This window comes from Nyctereutes procyonoides, unplaced genomic scaffold (assembly GCF_905146905.1).
Source record: "Nyctereutes procyonoides isolate TBG_1078 unplaced genomic scaffold, NYPRO_anot_genome, whole genome shotgun sequence".
Classification (NCBI taxonomy): Eukaryota; Metazoa; Chordata; class Mammalia; order Carnivora; family Canidae; genus Nyctereutes; species Nyctereutes procyonoides.
This window is the reverse complement of record NW_026575126.1, coordinates 58,015,334-58,037,634: the sequence shown is the minus strand read 5'-3', so window position 1 is coordinate 58,037,634 and position 22,301 is coordinate 58,015,334. Positions and strand designations below refer to the sequence as shown.

Here is a 22,301-nt window from a genome sequence, read left to right as displayed (position 1 = left end):
AGAGCCAAGAGTGTACCCAGGGAGACTGACTCCAAAAATGCAAGCCTGACCAATGCTCTGTAAGGTGGCTCACCTTGATGACTGCCAAACTGATCAGAATGACCACGGCAGCTCTTTGTCATCAGGTAGCAGGAGCCATGGCAAGGTGATTCAGCCACCAAACGAGAGCTCTGAGAAGCAATAGTAATGAATTTGGAGGAAGGCTGCCTTTCCAATGAGACTTTGCCCCATCTGCTGAGAGGTTCCCCTATTAAGGTACGGATTACCTCAGCAGCCATGACAAACTTAAAAAAGAAAAAAAACATTAACAGATATCTTTTTGTTAAAAAAATATTTCATTTCTTTATCTTACAAAGAAAGAGCACAAGCAGGGGGAGCAGCAGAGGGAGAGGGAGAAGCAGGCTCCCCACTCAGCAGAGAGCCTGAAGCGGGGCTCAATCTTGGGACCCTGGGATCATGACCTGAGCTGAGGGCAGGTGCTTAACCAACTGAGGCATCCAGATGCCCCATAGACATCATTTTTAGGAAAGTTTCAGCTCTCCCAGAAAGTTGAGCAGATCGTACAGAGTTCCACATACACACCCCACCCCACCCCGCTCTCCCTCAGCTCAGCACCTCATTTTCCCCATTATGAACATTTTGCATTCCTGTAGCGTATTTATTACAACTATTATGTTATTATTACCTAGGGTCCTTGGTTCATATCAAGGTTCTTCCTTTGTACTGTATACTTCTATGAATTTTGACAAACACATAATGACACATACCCATGATTCTGGTATCATATGAAATAGTTTCACCATCCAAAAAAATGCTCTGTTCACATTTTTTACTTGGGTTAGTCTTCTTCACATTGAGTTCTAAGAATTCTCTCTCTCTCTCTCTCTCTCTCTCTCTCTCTCTCTCTCTTTTCTTAAGAATTCTTTGTGTATTTTGGGCAAACGTCTTTTACCAGATACGTGATTTGCAAATATGTTCTTCCAACCTATGGCTTGCCTTCACATTCTCTCTTCTTTTATCAAAGATTTATTTATTTTAGAAAGAGAGAGTGCAAGTGCACGAGGGGCAGAGGGAGAGAGAGGGGAAGCAGGCTCCCCACCCAGCAGGGAGTCCTGGGATCAATCCCAGGACCCTGAGATCATGAACAGAGCCAAAACCAAGAGTCAGATGCTTAAGCAACTGAGCCACCCAGGTGCCTCTCCACATTCTCTTAAGTGTGTCTCTCTCAGAGAGAAGTTTTTAACTTTAATAAAGTCCAAAGTACCTATTTTTCCCTTTACAGGTTATACTTTTGCTGTTCTACCCCAAAACTCACCAACAAACCCATGTTCACCTAGATTTTCTCCTGTTCTAGGAATTTTATTATTTTGCAAGTTTCATTTAAGATCTGTTTCATTTTTGTGAATTTTTTTGCATAAGATGTCCAAGTGTTTCAGCACCTTTTGTTGAAAACGTTATCCATCCTTTCTCCATTGAATTTTCTCTGCTCCTTCATGAAAGATCAGTTCATTATATGTATGTGGATCTACTTCTGGGTTCTCTGTTCTATTCTGCTGATCATTTGCCTATATTTTTCACCAACCTCATGCTGTCATGATTATTTTATCTTTATGATAACTCTTATTAAAGTCCGGTGGTATCAGCGCCCTGACTTTGTCTTCTTCAGAATTATGCCAGTAAATATAGTCTTTCTCTTGCCTTTCTATATACAATTTAGAATCTGTCTGTCAATATTTACAAAATGCCTTGGTAAGATTTTGACAGGGATTGCATTCAGTAGATTGCATTGAACTAAGTTGGGAAGAATTGATATCTTAACAATATTGAGTCTTCTTAATCAATGAATATAGAAAATCTTTTCATTTATTTAGATCTTCATTTGTGTCATCAGAGTTTCATGGTTTTCCTCATATAAGTCCTATACACATTTGGCTTGAATTATGCCTAAGCATTTTTGGGGGGTACTGAAGCAACATCGTAGTTTGCTTTGCATTTCAAATTCCAACTGTTTGTTGATGGAATATAGGGAAAATTGACTTTTGATATTAATCTTATATCCTATGACCTTGATATAACCACTTATTAGTTCCACAAGTTTTTTTAACAGATTCTTCGGATTTTCTACATAGATAATCATGTTATCTGCAAGCAGGCATCATTTTATTTCTTCCTTCCCATTACCTACATATTTTATTTCCTTTTCTTGTGTTATTGCATAGCTAGAACTTCCAGTACAATGTTGAATAGGAGTCGTCAGAGGAGACATTATTGCCTAGTTCCTGATCTAAAGGAGAAGGTATCTATTTTCTCACTGCTAAGTGTGATGTTAACGGTAGGGTTTTTTAGATTTTTTTTTTTTATCAAGCTGAAGTTTTCTGAGAGTTTGTATTATGAATGGCTGTCAATTTTCTTGTTTTCTGAGGGCTTTAATTATGTATGGGTATTGGATTTTTCAAATGCTTCTTCTCCATTTATTGATATAGTTATAGGATTTTTCTTCTCTTACTGAGAAGGATATGATTACATTACTTGATTTTCAACGTTGAAACACCCTTGTAAGCTTGAAATAAATCCTGCTAGGTCATAGTGTATAATTAATTTCATAAACTGTTGGGTTCTATTTTCTAGTGTGTTATTGAGGTTTTTTGCATCAAGGTTCATGAGAGAGATTGATGTGCAGTTTTCTCTTCTTTTCAGGTTTGGTTATTAATGTAATGCTGGCCTCATAGAATGAGTCAGGAAGTGTTCTCTCTCCTTCTACCTTCTGGAACACAATGGAGAGAACAGGTTTCATTTCTTCCTTGAATATTTGATAGACTCACCAGTGGAAACATCTGTATCTGGCCTCCTTTTTTCAGGGAAGTTATTAACAACAATTTCAATTTCTTTAATAGAAATGTGCCTATTTGTATTATCTATTTATCCTTGTGTGAGCTTTGATAGTTTATGTCTTTCAAGAAACTAATTTATGTAACCAAATTTGGGGCACAGAGATGTCCACAATATTCATTTACTATCCTTTTAATGTCCATGGGATCAGTAGTGATGTCTCCTCTTTCATTTGTGTCTTTTGTATGCTTCTTGGTTGGCCTGACTAGTAGCTTATCAATTTCATTGACCTTTTCAAAACCAGCTTTTGGTTTCATTGCTTTTGTCTATCAGTTTCCCATTTTTTATTTTATTAACTTGCACTCTCATTTGTATTATTTATTTATTTCTATTTGCTTTAGGTTCATATTGCTCTTCTTTATCCAGTTTCCCAAGGCGGAAGCTTAGACTGTTGAGTTTTGATCTTTTTTTTTTCTTTTCTAAAATATATATTCAGTGCTATATGTTACCCTCTGCACTGTCTGGGAGTGGGGTGGGGATGGAGGGCTCCCCACCTCCAGCATTCTGGGCTGGATTCTGATACTGTATGATTCTGCTTTCCCTTCATATGAACATGACAGAAAACTTCAAAAACATGGAAAAATGCTTCCATTGTCCTAAAATAACTACTATTCAGATTTTTTGGGGGTACTTCTTTCATTTTTCATCCTTTGTTGTATCTTTTTATTTTTTAATTGTGGTCAACACACAAAATATGAGATATGAGATTAACCATTGTAGCCATTTTCATTTTAGGTGTACAACCTAGTGGCATTATTTCATTCACACTGTTGTGCAACCACCACTGGTATCTCCATTTTCATCAGCCCCAAAAGGAAACTCCATATCCATTAGCAGTCACTACCCATTCTTTTCTGCCTCCAGCCCTGACAAACACTGTGTCCATCTTTCTATCTCTATGAGTTTGCCTATTCTGGCTATTTCAGACTGAGAGGCATATTTGTTTAAAGCTAAATTCATTTATAGTGTATACCTGTACCTAGATTTATTTTTTAACTTACTACTATACTCCAAATGGACTTCCACATAATCATTGTAATCATCATGTTAAGGGCTGCATAATATTCTATGGAGAAAGTGTCATAACTGACATCATTTCTTCTTTGGGTTTGTTGCAACATTTCTTTGTGATTTTAATTTTTGTGTTTGTTTTACTGCTATAACTAACACCACAATGAACATCTTCACACATACAGTTTTTTTTTTTTTCCAGGTTGTAGTTCTTTCCTTGGATTTGATTCCCATATGTGGAGTTCCTGGGTAAAACCATGAAGCTTTATGGCAATCTTGGAGTGCTCTTTTAACATCTTCAGATTGGTTTATCAAGATGGTTATTTTAATTTTCAACACTACTGGCCAGACACACGAGGCGTGCTTGTTTTGCCATAACCTTACCATTGCTAAGTGGCCATGATTCTTTTTTAAGTCTCCTTGGCTTGCGACATATGACTTTGAAAACAAAGATCTTTTTAGCTCCTCCATTCTCTCACCACTGGCAGAGTGATTTTCCCAGGAAAACTGGCATATCAAGCCAGATAACATTTCCAGTTTATCGCTCCCATGAAAGTGGCTTCAGGATAAGAACAAATATAGTCTGTGTTCAATCTATTCAATTAGAACAAAACAAGGATTTATTTCAACACAACAAATCAGCAAGCCCCATTCTGGTTGAATCCCATTTAGTATTTATGTAAGCTTAATTAAACCACCGATGGGGTTTCTTACAAGGAGAACGGCCTTCAGGAAATACACTTGCTAAATACTCTTCAATAATGGTTGGGGGGATAAATAAGTGATATGGGCTGGTTCTCTGAATCCCTTGTGTCTCCCCCAAGTTTCAGATCTCTGCAAGAGCTCTGAGCTTGCAAACAATGAGTTGAAGCTAGGATGTGGATGTGGGGCTGGGGAGCACTAGGCTCTTTGTACTGTCTTTTCAGGAGTAAGCATGTCTTCTAATACAAGGCTAGGATATTTTTTTGTATGAACAACCCAATCCAGCCTTCAGCAAAGTGGGGTGAAGGGCAGGAAGGAGGGAGGAGAAGGCCATTATCAAAAATGCTTGTGAAAACTGGTGGCTTGTTCAGTGCTCACAACCTGGCTGGCTCTACAATCAAGTATCCTTTCCAAGAGCTCCCCATTCTCTCTCTCTCTCTCTCTCTCTCTCTCTCTCTCTCTCTCTGACATTCTTTCTTCTCTCAAGCTGGAAAGTATCCAATACAATGTGGTAAGTACCATTAGTTATGAGTAACAAGATCCCTCTGCCCACATTACCCAAGCCAGTATGACAACATTCTGAGAGCTTGGGCACATTGATGGCTCTGGGGGTTTCACTCTTGATCAGCTGAACATCACACTATCTTTCAGGCATGGGACTAAGCTTCACATGGATCACACTAAAGGAGAGTAGTACCATAATTGCCTCCATTTTTTCTTTCAATATTTTATTTAAATTTAAGTTAATTCACATATCGCATAGTATTAGTTTCAGGGATAGAATTTAGTAATGCATGAGTTGCATATAATACCCAGTTATCATTACATCAAGTGCCCTCCTTAATGCCCTTCTACCAATTACCCCCTACCCATCTCTCCTCCAGCAACCCTCAGTTTGTTCCCTATAGTTTACAAATAAGATAAAGACAGAGAGAAGCAAACTGCCTCCACTTTATAGAGGAGGAAACAGGATAAGAGAATTTAGGGGATGTGAGCTAAACCAGATCTTCCCCATCTGGTTTCTGAGTTCAAGCTTTGAACTGCTATCTTTTACCCAGATGATGGAGAAGAGAAAGCAAAGGAAAACTCTTCTAAGTGTATGTGTGTCTTGTATGGAGTCCCAGGAAAGCATCATATAATTGTCCTTGAGTGCTCTCTCCTGATAAAGCTTAAGTTCCTGGATTTTCAAGCCTTTAGGAGAATCTTGCAGCTAATTAGACCTGAGGGTGAGAGCCATATTAACAGACTGAAAGAATAAGAGGAGTTTTAAAGAACTATGCATCAACTAGTCAAATCTTTTCTCCCTAATTTATTTTCACTGAACTCCCATTCTCCAAGCATTTTGAAGTCTCCTTGGGAGAAACTACTATAAATAGAGCTTTCCAAGATGACGGAAAGAAACTTAGAACCAGCTTGTGCACTGCCCTCAATTTACAGATGAGGACCCAAGAAGGGAAGTCATCTTGCCAGGATCACACAGAACCAGAGCCGGCTCCTCAGTCATTATATCCTCAGCTCCATGCTCCATGTAGGATGACAATGTCATTTGTCTTCTTTCTGAAAGACAGGGGATGGCATTTCTCTGGGATCCATGAGTTCCAACTCCAGTGGCACTTATTTACAAAGACGTTAACTCCCTTTGCTTTGCTTGGCAGGCCCCAGGTGGTGGCGATGTGGTAGGTTAATAGTCTCTTTGAATATGAAGATGTGTGAATTGGGAAGCAGCTGAGTCTAATAGGAAAATAAATTTGAGAGTTGAAGACTAAGGTTGGGATTCTGGTTCTGCTGCTTACCTGTTTGATCTTGAGGAGTTGCATCATCTCTGGCAGGCTGTACCATTCACCAGGGTATCCTGGGTGACTATGGCAGAGCCTGACACCTATCAGGGGACATCTGGCATTGAAGCATAATTCATTATTTTAAAAAGTCATTGGATAATCATTCTCATGGTCTGTTTATCAGCCTACTTGGCTCAACTCTGTGTAAGTCCCTGATCATGGGAAATAATTTGATAACGCTAAACCTTAGTTTTATTGTCTAGAAAATAAGAGTGATAATAGGGCCTACTTCAAAGGGTTGTTGAGAGGACCACAGGCATAGAACTTGGTACATGGCAAACACTCAATAAACTCTCTGTGTTTGCCTTTCTATGTACATGTGGGGAGAGATGGAGTAAGTTCAGAAGGGACCCTATTTGGAATGACCCTCAATGCTACACTGTGGAATTGAACTTATTCTTAGGAACATCAAATTTTATGGAACTAATTCCAAATTGTGTGGGTCTTGGGAAGCCTGTTTCTACCATGCTAGAAACATGTCCAAGACAAGTATATCAGAAAGGCTAATAGGACTTATTTTCCTCTTCCTTTTTACATTCTCCCTTCTTTCTTTCCTTCCTTCTTCAGCCTGGACATCAGATGACACATCTCATGTGCAAACTTTACCCTCAGAGTTGCCGAAATCCCAGTTGGCTGCCCCTCTCAGAAGCAGTCTGTCTAACCCCGAGTGGGTGGTGAATACAGGGAGAAGTTTAAACCCATCCTACTTAACAGAAAAGCAAAACCTCCAGATCTTATTATAATCCTCTGTTCTCTCTCTCTTCTGTTCCTTGTCACCAAGGTAGTTGGAGCCTCTGTCTTCAGCCTCCTCCTCTCATCCTGTCTGATTCATGTGTTGATGTCTCGATTCCGAGCCAGCTGCTGCAGTGAACTGTGATATCACAGGCAGGATTTATTAGCAGCAAAAGCATCTGCCGGAGAGAATAGGAGAAGCTGGGGGACGTGCCACAGGGAGAGAGATAGACTGAGCTCAGACTGGGACGGTGAGTGATGCCACTGTCACATTATTGCTTCCTACTAATAAAAACAATAATAGGGGCACCTGAGTGGCTCAGTGGGTTCAGTGTCTGAATCTTGGTTTTGGCTCAGGTAATGATTTCCGGGTTCCAGGATCAGGCTCCACATCGGACTCCATGCTAAACGCAAAAGTCTGCTAAAGTTTCTCTCTCCCTCTCCCTTTGCCTCTCCCCTGTGCTCTCTCTCTCTCTGTCTCAAATAAATAAATCTTTTTAAAAACTTCATAATGATGATGCATAACCTATTACACATACATTATACACAACTAAGTGCTTTTCAACACATTACCTTCACATTTCCTAACAACCTATGAGAAGTGTATTATTATTCCTACTTTTAGATAGGAAAACTAAGATTCAGCGGCTTTATTAGCTTGCCCAACTCTGCATAGCTAGTCATTGATAAAGGTAGGGTTCAAACTTAGGTCTGAGGGAATATACAGTCTGTGCTTTTAACCTGAACTTGCTCTCATTCAAAGACCTGCCCCTAACAGGAAAAGGAATGTGGGACTCTATCTCTCACATTCTCAGGGGTGAGAGGAGGTAACATATATCAAGACAGGTGGAGAAAGGTGTGAGGATTGGCACATGGTTGATGCAGAAGGTGGAAGAAGTACAATGACCATGGCCGGGCAGAAGAAATACCCTTAGGTCAGAGCAGGTACCAAAAAATTCGATCTGGCTGCAGATACTGACCCAGGAGGTACAAGTAAGCGACTGAGGCTTGATGCGGAGGCATAAACTTAATTCCAACAGCCAAGATAGTAGCAGACCCTAGTAATATAAAGATCAAGGGAGCAGGAAGCCCCATCTGGGGACTTGGCACTAGGAATGGAGGCAGAGGATCAGACTCTAGCTCTGGTAACGAAGGCTGGCTGGTGGCAGGCAGAACTAGGTGGCTAGTACCTTGGACAGTGACAAAAAGGCTCATGGAATTATGAGGGGAACCAGACAAAACCTAGGGGCAGAGCTCAATCACTTTCATAGCCATTTCTGTACTAAGCACGAAGGAATCAGAGATGCCATGTGTGTACTTGAGAAGCTAGTTCACAGTCTACTGGCAGATAATTGAAGTGCAGCATGACAGGTGATAGCTATCACGGGGAAGCATGGAGCCCCATGGAGAGGCAACCAATTCCTCTTGAAGGCGTGGTGTCAAAGATGGCTTCACAGAGTCAGTGGTATGCTAACATCTCATCCAGGGGAAGGAAGGGGTGGGAGGTGGAGGGAAGTCTGAGCAGAAGGCGCAGCAGATGCAAACACAAGAAGGTGGGGAATAGCCTGATGCACACTGGAAATTAAATTGAGTCAGATTACCAATGCTGGAGGGCGAAATGTGAATAGGGACGAGGGGAGAGAGTTTGGGAAGATAGAAAGAGGAGCAAAACCTAAAAGAGTTCTGAAAATCCTGAAGATGAGTTTGGGAAAATTATCAAGACCAAAGAACCCCAGCATGTGGCTTTTATTTAGAAAACAGAACTAAAGATCTGGCAACAATGGAGCCACATTGCTGAACTTGGAGCTGAAGAGTAAACACCTCACTGAGGATGGCACGCAAACTGCAGTTGCAGGTCTTCCCCTTCCACATTCTAGCAAACTGGTAGGACATTCAAGTTTTATTTTTAGCATTTATTTTAAGCAGGAGAGGGATGTGGTCTTATCTTTACAAATACCTCTCTGACTACTCTAGGAAGGAAGGATAGAAAGAATGCTTATTACCTGCAACTGATGCTATATAGATGGGAAGTCATGGTGGTTCATATCACAATGATGGTGGAGATGGAGAAAAGTAAATATAAATACAGATATAAATATATATGAGAGAGAGAGAGAGAGAGAGAGAGAGATTTAAGGAATTATCCCATGCATACCACTGTGGAGGCTGAGAAGTCTAAAAAACTATTGAGTAGACCAACAGCCTGAATATGCAGGGAAAAGTCACACTTGGAGTCTAAAAGCAATCTGCTAGCAGAATTCTCTTCTCCTCCAGGGAAGTCAGTCTTGTTTTCTATTAAGGTCTTCAACTGATTGGATTAGGCCCGCCCACATAATAGAAGGTTATTTGCTTTACTCAAAGTCTACTGATTTAAATGTTAATTTCATCTCGAAAATACCTTCATAGAAACATCTAACATAACATTTGACCAAATATCTATGTACCGTGGCTTAGCCAGGTTGACCTCATAAAATTTACCGTCAGAAGGGAGAAATTGTTCAAGCCTGTTTACATCAGAATGCAAACATATAGTCTTTAATAGGCTTCTGAGATACGGGTAGTACTCTGTTTTATGATCTGAGTGGTGATTATACAGGTATGTTCACTCTGTGTAAAATGTTCTATCTGCACATCTATGATGTATGCTTTCATCTGCATATGTTATACTTCTACAAAAAAATGTGCAGTTACCTACCCATGATCCCTTCCTAACACGTTATTTCTTTACTTCAGAGCAAAACTTCTTGAAAACATTGTCTAGTCTCGATAGACCAACTCCCGCACATCTCACTTTCTTTTCATTTTATTCCAATCAAGTTATATTTTCACAACTTCACTGACATGATTTAAAATAACCAATGCTCCCCCCACCTCACTATGTTACCAAATCCAGGGGGCACATAGGCCCCATCTTACTTTGCATTTCAAGAGAATTTGACACTGCTTACCTCCTTCTTAAGATAAATGCCTCTCTGAGCTGTTGTAATACTATATTCTTCTGGGTTTCCTCCTGTCTCACTGGTTGCCTCCTGCTAAAGTCCTTCCTATGCCTATACTTCCCTGCTTGACCTCTACATGCTAGAACACCTCAGAACCTTCTCCAGATCCTTATGTCATTTGTAATCCACATTCTTTTCTACATTTATGTCTCCTGTTCAGACTTGAAGGTTGAGTTCCAGAAACACATGTTCAATTATCTGTGTCCAGAGTCAGCAACATTGCTTTAAAGGGACAGATAGTAAATACTTGTTATTTTTTTTTTGTAGTAAATACTTGTTCTATTGCCAGTTCATCCATCATATTCAGAAGTAGAGTCCTCAGAAGCCTTGTTTTACATTTTTATTATTAACAGAAATTATTAGAACATGTTTATATACTATAGGGAATGATTCTACGGAGCTGGAGAGAATGATGATTGAAAGCAGAAGGAAATATCCTTTAGAGTGGATACTTGCCCACCCAACCTGGCACATCCAAAGGGTAGATGTAAGGACTACTTATCAGAGAGAGGGCACGTGAACCACCAGTGGGACAGCAATGCAGGGAAAGTCACAGAAGTGAGGGCCTGCTCAACAGCAACTGTGGCTACAGAGAAAGACTGCTAGTATCAGGTCTGTGGGCAGGAAATTCAGAACATGCCGTATAAATACCCTAATCTTTTGGATCACAACCTACTATTTCCTGCTTGTGCTTTCAGTTGGCCAACTAAAGGGACTTCAAATGATGCATTCTACGAGATGGGTCTTCCAGCACCCTGAGAAAGGAAGATAATGAATGTAGGGTGGGGAAAATAGAGAACTATCAACACATTAGAGACCAACTAAACACATAAGGTCTTTGGGGCACCTGGCCCAAAGTTGGCTAAGTGTCTGACTCTTGATTTCAGCTCAGGGCCTGATCTCAGGGTCATGAGATTGAGCCCCATGTCCAGCTCTGCACTCAGCATGGAGTCTGCTTGATATTCTCTCTCCCTCTCCCTCTATCCCTCCCACTCACACACACACTCTCTCTCTCCCTCAAATAAATTTTAAAAAATAAAGGCATAAAGTCTTTGATAAAATAGGAGGAAATAAAATCCCGAGTGTAAAAGATTATTCTAAAGTGAAAAATGAAAGAAAGATAGTATAAAGTTACTATTTTCCCTTTGTAATTAACAAAATATTTATGGCAGTAAATACACATATAGCACAAAATTGACCATTTTAACTCTTTTAAAGTGTGCTGTTCAGTAGCACTAAGTATATTCACATTGTTGTGCAACCACCACTACCAACTACCTGCCAGAATTTTTCTTTGTCCCAAACTGAAACTCTATGCCCATTACACATGAACTCCCTATTTCCAGTTTCTACTCAGTTTACTCCATCTTAACAAGAGGAATATCTAAAAAGAAAAAAATAGGTATGGGTAGATTTATGGTGAGTTAATGATAAGCTTCCTCTACTGGCTTCTATTTGCCCAAAACATATGAAGCCGTATCATCCCTTGAAACTAAGAGACTTGCAGAATGAGAATGAGAGTTCCGAAAATCAGAAGGGGATTTCCAAAATAGTCATCTAGAGTAGAGGAAATGGTCTTCCTGGAGAAGCACTGTGGGATAGTACAGCAGTATTGAGCATCCATGCGAGATTCGAATTTTAAGTGAAACTAGTTGGCCTGCCTGTTTGATTTTTCTTCAGTAACATTTAGCCAGTTAGGGGAATTCAACCATTTGAACAAGATGAAAGAAGAGAGAGGGAGATGGGAGTTTAGATGTTTTCAAGAGAGTAATTATAAAAATGGGTCATGAAATCTAAGCTGGATAAGGAGACACCTAAGAGAATTCAGGAGAGGAATGACAAACGGTGAAAAGATGCTGTGGTCAAGGGACCAGAGGACTATAAAGATGAAAGAGCCATTCCATCAAAGGGTGCTACGGAGAGTATACAACTATGAGATAGCATAAGACTGGTCTGTTTGAAATATATTTTAGGGTGGAGAAGGGGTAAAATTACTGGTGGAACAAAGTTCAGGACATGAACTCTGGAGTGGGTGACAGAGGTGGGGTGGAATAAGACGTGGCTGGAGGACAGTACATCAAATAACCAAATGACCAGTCACATGAATTTTTAGGCCACCAAGAATGATGAGAAGATCAAGAGCAGGAAGAAAGATGGTGAGCCAGAAGCTAATGTACACAGTGAATAAAGAAAGAATAGAAGGTCTCCACTTCCACTTTGTCCCTCTCTCCTCTCTCTCTACCTCTCTCCCCTGTGCCTCCTCAGCTCAACTCTAGGAGAAGTCATCCAACGGCTAGGAGATCAAACCTCCTATATCTTAAAATAGCTTTGTGCCAGCATGTGATAATCTTCAGGAATTCACCTGGACGTCCATGTGCCTCACTCTGAGAGGAGAGTCTAAGGCACTGGCCAAATCAGTATTAAACCTCTTTTGGGATCTAACTTGTACTTGCTCAAGTTCTCTCTAATTGAAAAAAAAAATCTATTAGGGCCTTGAGAGAAAATAGCTATGTAGGAAATGTTAGCTTCTTCCCCAATATCCATTTATCTTATTGAAATGTAGCTATGTGGTTTGGGTGGAATTGACTCTACTTGAGTTAATCAGCAACATTGCATCCCCTTGGACAAAACTGCCTTAGCATTAAGCAAGCAAACTGAATGATACCAATCAGAATGAAGCTCGGGACTCCCTATGGTTGGGAAAAGAGAAGTTCTCTCAGGCTCTGATATGAAGTCTAGACCTGTTTCAGCATCTGGCTTTATCCATGAGAACAAAGTCAGGAGGACAAGCCTGCAGGATGACAAAGATTAAAGAAGAATCTTGATCAAACAATGCCTAAAACCTAATGACTCCAGGCTTCTTTTCTTATATGAGCCCCTTAATTCTGTCCATATCCAGTGTTGTGTGTGTAGGTTTTCAGCACACCGCACCCAAAAGCATTCTTACTAATACAAAAATATTTGGCATGCCCCCCTTCTGTGCCTAAGTCAGATATGGCCAGAGCCAGAGCATCGCAAGCTGGATGATGATATGTAACCAAGGCCAAGGCATGAACCAAAGCACACACTGATGAGTGGGTTTCCTGCCATGCTTTGGCAAGAGGCCTCCAGTCAGAGCTCTCCCAGAAAATAACTGAATGCTGAGTGACCTGAAGGTTTCATTCACATTTAGGTGTTCTCATGAACACCTGTTCTCATGAACATCACCCTGGCACTGTCGAATACAGAGAGCTCTGGTCTGGTTTCGGGCGAGGAGTAGGTACTGTGCAGACACACTTAACCATAATCAAAAAGGTTCCACTCTGCATATACAAGCCTTTCCCAACATTCTTTTTTCTTCTTGCTTCTGTTCTTTGAGATCTGAGCTGATTTAAGCGGTTAGATTGTGAAATATTGCTTGCTCTGATGCCCCTAGGGATCTCAGCGGAGAGGCCGCTGGCGGCTGATTAGGTCAGAAACGCAGCCATATCAAACAGGCCTATTGACAATCTAGCTTGAAAGCCAACAGTTTCCCTTGCCTATTAGGCTTGCTCGAGTTGGCATCATCACTGTGCACACCTAATGAGGAAAAAGAGTCAGGAAATGTCCATGGAAGAACAGTACCTCCCTCTAAACTGGCAACCAAGTGCACTGTTGCATAAAGCCCCATCTGATTTACCTACAGGAAGGAAAGCTGGTGTTTGAACAGCTGCAGATTCTGGGGAAGGCAGCAAGCTAACTAGGCTCCCCTTTAGGAAACTGGCCTTAATAGACTAAGGAGCAAGCAGGACCCAGGATCACAAGCACAATCCCCTTGGCTGGCATTTTACTGAATGAAAACTTAGTTTGAGCTCCTGATTTCTTTAGTTCCATTTGGCAAGTTGGTGTTTTTTTAACTTTGACTCACAGAGCAAACTGTCCCAGAACCTAAGACAGTGGGTACCGATCCATAGGGAACTCCATTTACACCATTTGCCTAGAACTAGGATTTTAGATAGATGTCTATTTCCAGGTTAGTTAAGCCATTGATGGTAAATAACTTCTCCAAAGTCATAGAGCTAATTAATGTTGCAGCTGAAATTTAACCTGAGGCCACGTGATAGCAAAGTCTTCCTCTTATAACTGTGGTTCTCAACCTTGGCTGCACACTGGAATCAACTAGAAACCTTTTTTTAAAAATTACTGATAGGGGCACCTGGGTGGCTCAGTCAGTTAAAAGTATCTGCCTTCAGCTCAGATCATGATCCCAGGGTCCTGGGGTGGAGCCATGTGTTGGACTCCCTGCTCAGCGGAGAGTCTGCTTCTCCCTCTCCCTCTGTTCCTCCCCCTACTCATGCACTCTCTCTCTCAAATAAATAAATAAATGAGTATATATTTTTAAATTATTGATAAAGAGATCCTAACCCAGGGCCCACCGAATTCATTAGAATATTTCAGAGTAGGGCTTGGAAATCAATACTTTATAGGATCTCCCCAGATGGGCTTGAATTGCTGATGGGGATGGGAACAGTGAAGCTATAGCAGATTCTCAAACTTTATTGTGTATACAACCATTCCAGGTGCATACAAATCAATAGGGAATATTAGTTTAAATGCACATCCCAACTCAGTAGGGCTTGGGTGAGGCCTGAGATGCTGCATTTCTAAGAAGCTCCCAGGTGAGGTTGATGGGGAGTCTGTAAACAGTGTTTCTCAACTTGGTATGTATGAGTGTATGAGTCACCTAGAATGATTATAGAGAATACAGAAGCTCAGTTTTATTAAAATAGAATAGAACCTGAGGCTTTTGTATTTATATCAAGTTCTTTAGAACCACTGTTCTGCCATATAATGCATTGGTTCTTAAATGTGGCTGCATATTGGAATCATCTGGGAAAAGAAAGAAAGAAAGAAAGAAAGAAAGAAAGAAAGAAAGAAAGAAAGAAAGAAAGAAAGAAAGAAAGAAAGAAAGGAAAGGAAAGGAAAGGAAAGGAAAGGAAAGGAAAGGAAAGGAAAGGAAAGGAAAGGAAAGAAGATGTTTCTGTTTCAATTGGTCTGGGTTGAGAAGACCACTGGTATATATAGCATGCTCCAAAATTGCCCAGTAATAAATAGCAGATTCCTTGGCCAGACCCCAGGCATTCCCTGTGAATTGTAATAATGGAAAATTACCCTGAAAATCTGTATTTTTAGCAAGCACCATAGGTCGATTTTGAAAAAAATCACGAAATCTTGGATCTGGTCTTCTAAAATTCAAAAGTTAACATTGTTTAGTTTTTTATCTCTGCTACTAATTATAGTCATTGCTTTGCCTCAAAGTTCCAGAGACCTGTCTCCTTCATTTATAAAATGAGGGCTGTCCCACTCTTCAGACTCTAAGGGCTCTTTTGTAACTATATTACAGGAAGGAGTTTCCTAAAAGAGACTTGTGCTGTCAGCCTCCCCAGAAACCATTCCACATTCTTCCACTAGCAAGCTTGTTTTCATTTGAGGATTTCCTGCTCTCCCACTCCCTGACACAGCTTCGGAAACTGGTATGCAGATTAGTCTGAGTTCTGCAGAGACACAGAAGCAATAGGATATATCTATATGGTCTGTTCAGGTCTCACTGGGTTGGATGAGGCTCACTCACATTAGGGAGAGCCATCTGTCACAGAATCCACCAATTCAAATGCTAACCTCCTCTGGAAACACTGTCACAGACACACCCAGAAACAATGTTTAATCTGGGCACCCCAAGGCCGCTCAAGGTGACAAAGAAAGTAACTATCACATCATAGCCCATAAATGAGACCTAAGTCAATCAGTGTATCCCAAACCCGTGCCCCATTATTGGCTCCAGATTGGGCACAAGAGGAGGCTTGTGACCCAAATGCAATAAACCAGAACAAAGCAAAACAAAGGAGCAGAGAGGTTTTTTTGCTTCTGGAGACAAGCAAGTCATCTTTCCCCATTAAGGTTGAACCCAAGAGCATGTAAAGAGGAGCTGCTGTATTCATCTTGCTTTCTGAGTGGGGAGCTTGGAGTCATTGAGCCTAATAATGAAACCAACACAGCAGTGAAACTGAAAGATGGAGACCCAGAATGTGGCTAAACATCCTACCCTGTACATGAAAGCCTTCAAACAAAGAACTATTTAGCCCCAAATGATAGTAGCACCAAGGTTGAGAATCCATAGCTAAAGGTCTGATTATGTTTGAAATCTTCCACCTAGATATTAATCATGTTTGAATTCGCACGGGAGAGGTTCAATATCCAAATTTGTTATCACTTTCAACCAAATTAGAGAATCCCAGTGCACTATTAAAGATTGCTGAAAATAATATAAAATATTCAGTAGCTCTGTCATGTTGCAAGGAGATGTGCTGAGTGTAAATAGAACAAGAAAGCTATTCAGAAACCAAAGTAAATCTGGAGACTATGCTGCTTTCTCTGATTTTTTTATGCCTTTGGTTGCCTATCTCTCATGGCATTTCTTTCTCTTTTTTTTTCTCATGCCATTTCTCTTTATCTGCCACATTCCCCTCTTCTGCTGGCTGTTGGCTGGCCAATTCCTTCTGTATTTGTCAGGCCAGTCGGTATGGGTAATAGCCAGACTGACAATGCCGGAAACAGAGCCACTTTTAATCCTCAGGGATCTCAAAAGCAACTCATCGGTTGGCATAACGTCTTTAAGGCTGTAAAAATGTGTTCACACACATAGACTCAATTGGTCCATGGTGTAGTTGTACAAGGAAGGCAAGATGAATGCCACTGGACTAAACCTACAGGTAAGGGCTAGAGGCTTAGAATGTTTATATTACTTTCCTGATGTCACACAGCTACTAACAGGAGAAGCAGGAATGCAGCCTGGTTTCTGTGACTGCTATTCTTATCTTATTTTTTAAAAGATGCTTTCTCAGGGCACCTGCATGGCTCAGTTGGTTAAGCATCAGATTCTTGGGATCCCTGGGTGGCGCAGCGGTTTGGCGGCTGCCTTTGGCCCAGGGTGCGATCCTGGAGACCCGGGATCGATTCCCACGTAGGGCTCCCGGTGCATGGAGCCTGCTTCTCCCTCTGCCTGTGTCTCTGCCTCTCTCTCTCTCTCTCTCTGTTTCATGAATAAATAAATAAAATCTTTAAAAAAAAGTTTTCCAGGAACTAAAAGAAGCAGCTGACCTTAGTAACTTTGGATAATGGTACTTTGACCAGATACTGTAAGGCTAAAGACAAAAAGAACTTTGTATAAATTCTGAGCTCTATTTTATATCATATGGTAGATAAGGGGAGCCAAGGATCTCCCTGTCAGTGAAAAATTATAAATAAGCAAGGAGGAAAGGGGACAATGAATCTTGAGATACTGGACTAATACAAATAAAGTCTGGACTATAGTCAAGAGATATTAGTATGAACTTGTGTTTAATTTTTAAAAATTTATTTTATTAATATTAATATTTAAAATTAAAATATATAGTTTTAAAATTTATATATTTTATTTATATATTTATATATTTTAAAATGTATAGTTATATATATTATGAAAAACTAGTATGTATATGTATGTGTATATATATGTATACAGTATATAGACTATGTGTCTGTGTATATATATGTGTGTACATATATATATATATACACACACACACAGAGAGGGAATATAGGGTATATATAGATTGAGAGGAAGAAAAAAATAATTATGATATATGCACATACATGGATTATGTATGTATCTTTCCTAGTTCTGTTTGCAGAGAGGTTCCAGAAACAGTGACACTCCTATAGCTATGACAACACTTCTGCCCAGATCTTGGCTTCTAAATTTCCTTCTTAGAGAAGGGATTGATTCTAAGGCAGGGGCAGGAAATATACAAGATGAGATATACAAGAACCAGAAGATTATCGTCCCAGAAAGTAAGGAAGTGCTCAAAAAAACAAGGAGAGGGATATGCCACAGGGATACAGGAGCCAACCTAAGAGAACTTCCACTGGCCAAAGCTTGAACAATTTGGGTGACAAAATAATATGGTATTAGATTATAACCCAAAATAAAAATAAATATACACAAGTTCATACTGATATAAATAAGTGATTAAATACTTAGAAAATGAGAGAGAAAAGACAAATCTTCTTCACAGAAGAATTCCAAATAATATACTATGTATATATTCCCCCATCTAGGACATAGAACTTAAACCTTCCCCTCCTCAAATGTGGGCTGCACTCAGTGATTCATTTCCAAAGAACAGAGTTCAGAAAAGGAAAAGTAGTAACTTTCAGTGGAGAAACCTGGAAGACACCAGCTTAACCAAGTGATCAGGGTTAACAATCACCAGCGCATGTTGACACCATAGTCCTACATCCCAGCGATGGGATGAAAAGAGCACAGCACCTCTGGTATTCCCCAACATCCAAAGTCTTGTTCTCATCATAGAAAAACATCGGACAAACCCAACTGAGGGACATCAAACAAAATACCTGAACAGTACTCTGCAAAACTGTCAAGGTCAGGAAAAATAAGGAAAGACAGAGAAACAGACTTGGACCAGAGAAGGCTAAGGAGGCATGATGCCTAAATGCAAAAGCAACATGGCAATCTGAATTGGATCCTAGAATAGCAAACAGAAATAGTCCAAAAAAAACAAAAACAAAAACCAACAATTGGTAAAATACAAATAAAGTCTGGAGTTAGTTACTGATAATGTACTAACGTCAGTTCCTTAGTTTTAACAAATTCACCATGGTTACATGAGATAATAACAATAGGGAAAATGGGGTGAAGGATAAACCAGATAGTCTGGATTATCTCTGCAAAAGCCTTCCTGTAAAATCTAAAATCATTTCAAAATAAAAATTTTATTTAAAATATGCAACTTCTGGGGTGCCTGGGTGGCATGGTCAGTTAAGCATTTGGCTCTTGGTTTCTGCTCAGGTTGTAATCTTGGGGTCATAAGATCGAGCCCCGAGTTGGGCTCCATGCTCAGTGCAGAGTCTGCTGAAGACTCTCCCTCTGTCTCTGCCCCGCCTCCCCGCTCTCTCACCCTCTCTTTCTCTCTCTCAAATAAATCTTTTTAAAAAATAATAAAATTAATAATTAATTAAAATTAAAAATATAATCTCCTAGGATTCAACTATACACAATGGGGTCGGGGGGAGAACATCCCAGGTGATTCCAATACTCAGCCAGGGCTGAGAACTACCTTCCCAACAACATTTGAGAAGGTAACCCTCCACACCATCCCCATGAGTATGCACATGCAAACACATAAACACATACTGACTTTCTAAATCATCAACGTGTGCTTTAAACTGATCATACGAAACACGTTATTTTGCAAGTTCTCCTCATTCAGCTGCATAACATCCCATAATAGTATGCATATGCCACCACTTAGTCGACCGCTTTTTTCTTGATAGATATTCTTTTCATCACATTCTCTCTTCTGTATGTTTCACGCTCTTGTTCCATCCAGGATATCTGTGTTGTCGATTTTAATGCTTCTGTCTAGTATTTTTACGGATGGTTTTGTGATTCCTCTTGGACAAAAGATGTATCTTCTCTTTCTGTCTGTTGCAAATCCTTTTCTGTTCCCCATTGACACAATGGCACATTCTGAAGGGTTGCCCACATTTCTGGTTTTGGATTCACTCTTCATCCTCCTCGAGCCCTAAGCTGAAACACCATTGTCACCTGTGCACCAGGGTGAGAGGCATTGCGGGTTGCCTGGCAACATGGGGGCAGTGAGAGAGAATGGGGCAGTGAGCCAGGCCAATGAGGAACACACTCACAGGGGGTCAGATTGGACCAGGGGAAATTAAGATGGGGCCCAGAGACAGCAGTGGGTGGTCCAGACACAGCATCTTCCTGGAAGCATTCTGGCTCCTTTCTTTACCTGGCTGCTCCAGGGATCATTATAAGATGTAATGCAGACCCTGCCCCCTCTCTGTCCCCTGCTCTTCCAACTCTTCTGTGATTTTCATTTTCACTTTGAATAAAATAAAACCTCCACACTGTGGCCTCAAGGACATGTATTTTCTGCTTTGAGGGCACTTCCCCGGCCCCATATCATGCCATGCCACTCTCTCACTTATCCCTCTGCATCCCAGTTCTGTCCCAATGCCTTTGGATTTGCATTTCTTTGAGTATTTGAATGACCGGCACCATGTCATCTCTCAATTTCCATCTAGGTGACCATCTCTACAGTCAGGCCCCATCACAATCCTTTCCCCGTATATCGGTCAGTGCCCACTATTGCACATCGCTCATTCCCTTCATGGCACGTTTTACCAGCTGTAAATGCTCCTATGTTACAGGCCTTCTTCACTAGACTGAAGCTCTATGAGAACAGAGACCCCACTAGCTGCTTTATTTCTGTATTCCTACTATCTGACACCTAGTAGATACCCAATAAAAATTTATTGAACATATAAACAAATGCCTCAGTAACTCTGAAATGTTTGACCTGCTCCCTACTTGTAAACTAACAAATTAGCTGGCCATGGATTGTGGTAGAAGACACAAGACGTCTGGACCAAGTTTATTAAAGCAAAGTTTATTACTCACAGCAATAGCAATACTAGTGTATCAGCATGTGTAATGGCTCTCTGTGCACCAAATCCCCCAGGATGCACAACAAGCAAGGTGACATCTCCACATAGGGTGCATTACAGGAAAGGAACCCCAAGTGTTAGGAATCTTAATCCTTTATAACAAGCAGTAAGTATGCCTACTTACTGATCCAGCAGGGAATTATCTCTATTTCCCAAGGTTGAAAGCAAACCTACTCCACACTCCAGAGGGAGACACTATCTTTGTCTTCCAAGATCAATCACTATATGAATACCCTTGGAAAGATGATCCAGAAAAAGTCGATTAATCTATTTGCTCTCAAGACATGCAAAAATGCAAGAGACCCAGGAAGATTTGTCTCCTTTCACTAATACTTCCCTGTTTCCTTTCCTCCAGCCTCTGGCAACCACCATTCTATTCTCTGCTTCTATGAGTCTGACTAGATTCATCATGTAAGCAGTATCACATGGCATTTGACTTTCTGTGTCTGGCTTATTTTACTTAGCATAATATCCTCCAGGTTCATCCACATTGTCACAAATGATAGAATTTCCTCAATAAGTTAGTTGTTTTTTTTTTTTAAAGAACTATCTCCTAATAGAAAGAATGGTTACTTTAATTCAAGGTTAAGACCAGTCCATGCTGAACCACTATTTAAACAGAATGGACACAGTAACAGTGAATCTAGACCTTGAGTTTTTCCAAAATATTCTTACATGTCCTGTAGAATTCCCAAAGTAGGTATGGAGTTTGGAGGCATTATCCAATTCTCCGAGATGGGAGATGGGAGCTGGGTGCTTCACAAAGCAGCAGGTGTCAAGACACATGGCCTGGGATCAAGGTGAAATTCTTGGGAGGTAGGTAGGCAACAAGTGATACAATGTTAAGTGGATGTTTGTCCATGACCCAGGAAATTACAGAGATACAAAGTTCTATGAGGACAGGGGAAGCATTCATCTTGATCATCTTGTACGCCCAGCACCCTGTACTGTACATGCATCTAAAAGACTTTCATTCCCTCTTTATTAAATTAAGGGCTAGATATCAGAAGAAATGAATAAAGCAAAGAAGTGAAGGTTTTGATGTTGTTTCTAAATGAGCACTTGTTTATGGAGAGGGGTGGGGAGAGGCAGGGGTGTCCCGTGTCCTGGAAACCTCAACAGCTATACCTTGCCTCCTGTTCTCAGGCCTCAACGTGAAGAACAAAAATTCACATCCCATTTTGGCTATGTGTTTCCCAAGAATGAAGAAAAATCTAAATCGGGTCTTTAGTCAGCTCAACTAGATGGCACTGAAGACTACAGGTGCAAAGGGAACCAGATTGGGTGGTTAACTGTTATGGCAGCAGAGGGACAAGCACTCATGTCTTTACCCTGAGGTTGGAAAGCACTTTCCTTCAAGGTTTATTTAGGAAAAATGATGGTGATGCTCTGAAGAATCAGTGACTTGCATGTACTGCCGTTAGGAGTGTAAGCTAGAAGTACCTTCTAAAACCAAAGATAACTAAGTGATTCCATTATCGTGATCTGCCCTAGGGACACACCTGCGTATGTTCTGCAGCATTACTTAGTTTAATGAAAATCTAGGGACAACCTAAATATCCATTAGGAGAGGAACAGCTAAATA

General features: G+C 40.5%; 1 pseudogene; it reads right to left on the bottom strand.

Annotated features, from left to right (window-relative positions):
* The window catches only part of LOC129519866 (tigger transposable element-derived protein 1-like), a 65,651-nt pseudogene that overhangs the window by 20,781 nt on the left and 22,569 nt on the right, over positions 1-22,301 (bottom strand).